We start from the raw sequence: 1,481 nt of genomic DNA on the forward strand, positions 1-1,481 counted from the left end.
AATGGTATGTTAATCTGTAATTTCTTGAAGATTTCTAAGAATCTTGAGAATTGGTTGTCCTCTCCCTTCTTCTTCAATTGCTGAGGGTATGGGGCTTTTGGAACGTATGGCTTCAGTACTTCTCCTTCTTGATGTGAATTGGGAGTGAAAACTTGAACTTCATCTTGTCCCTTTTCCTTTTCATCCTTGTGATTTCTTGGAGGTCTCCTTCAATTCCTTCCCACTTCTGAGGGTGATAGCCTGGCACTCCTCCCTTGGGGTTGAATTAGTGTTGCTGCGAATGTTGTGGCTAGGGACTTGCTTAAATAAGTAGCTAATTTGTGTTTCAAGTTTCTTGATGGCAGCATCTTGATTCAGCATATTGGATCGCACTTCTTCCCGAAATGCTTTACTGTCTTGAACTTCCTTGCATATATCTTCAAGTAGAGTCTCAATTATGGAGAGTCTATCTTCGGGTGGTGATGGTGAATTAAGGTAGGAGGGGTGAGAAGGGGTGAGTCTATCTAACTGCTTGGTGATCATCCTGTTTTGAGCCAGCAATGCATCCATATAGTTTAGCTCCATCACTCCTCGAGTGTTGCCCTTTTCAGAAGCTTAGAAGTAGTCATTCTCAGCTACAGTCTCAATGACATCTATGGCTTCTTCAATGGTCTTTTTCTTGTTTAGAGATCCCCCGGATGAGTGGTCTACTGCCTTCTTTGATTCATAAGAAAGACCCTCATAGAAAATATGTAGTTCCACCCATTCATTGAACATATCTGGTGGGCACCTTCTTGTTAAGTCCTTAAACCTCTCCCATGCCTCACAGAGAGTTTCACCATCTTGTTGCTTGAAGGTTTGTACCTCAGCTCTCAACCTGTTGATTCTTTGAGGAGGGTAGAATCTCGTCAAGAATTTGTTCACCACATCTTTCCACATTGTTAAACTCTCCTTCGGGAAAGATTTCAGCCATTTAGATGCTTTATCCCTGAGTGAAAAGGGAAACAAAAGTAGTATATAGGTGTCAGGATGAACCCCATTAGACTTCACAGTATCACATATCCTTAGGAAAGTGGTTAGATGTTGATTGGGGTCTTCTTGGGCACTTCCTCCGAATGCACAATTGTTCTGAACGAGGGTGATGAGCTGGGGCTTTAGTTCAAAGTTATTGGCATGTATGATTGGCTTTTGAATGCTACTTCTATAATTTCTTGGGTTTGGGTTGATGTGAGAGCCTATAACTCTTCTCTCTTTCCCAGCATGATTCACTGGGCCTTCTCTGGCATGGTTGTGAGATTCTTCTTCATGGTGGTTCTCCATATTCTCCTCCATGTCTGTTTTAAAATACTCCTCTTCTTCCTCAGCACCAACGACTCTCTTCCCTCTTGCTTCCCTCCTTAATCTAAGGAAGGTCCTCTCAGGTTCAGAATCAAAGGAAGTTGAAGTTCTGCTTCTTCTACCTGTCATACAACCAATAGAGAAAAAAGCAAGAAAGAAAATAA

The 1,481-nt window shown here is 42.0% G+C and overlaps 1 non-coding gene across 1 annotated transcript; it reads left to right on the top strand.

Moving 5' to 3' along the window:
* Positions 1–751: 751 nt before the first annotated feature.
* On the top strand, positions 752–858 carry LOC127740279 (small nucleolar RNA R71). Its single transcript, XR_008000958.1, has one exon. It is a non-coding gene; the product is annotated as a small nucleolar RNA R71 (small nucleolar RNA).
* The last annotated feature ends 623 nt before the right edge of the window (positions 859–1,481 follow it).

This window comes from Arachis duranensis, chromosome 6, assembly GCF_000817695.3.
Source record: "Arachis duranensis cultivar V14167 chromosome 6, aradu.V14167.gnm2.J7QH, whole genome shotgun sequence".
Lineage (NCBI taxonomy): Eukaryota > Viridiplantae > Streptophyta > Magnoliopsida > Fabales > Fabaceae > Arachis > Arachis duranensis.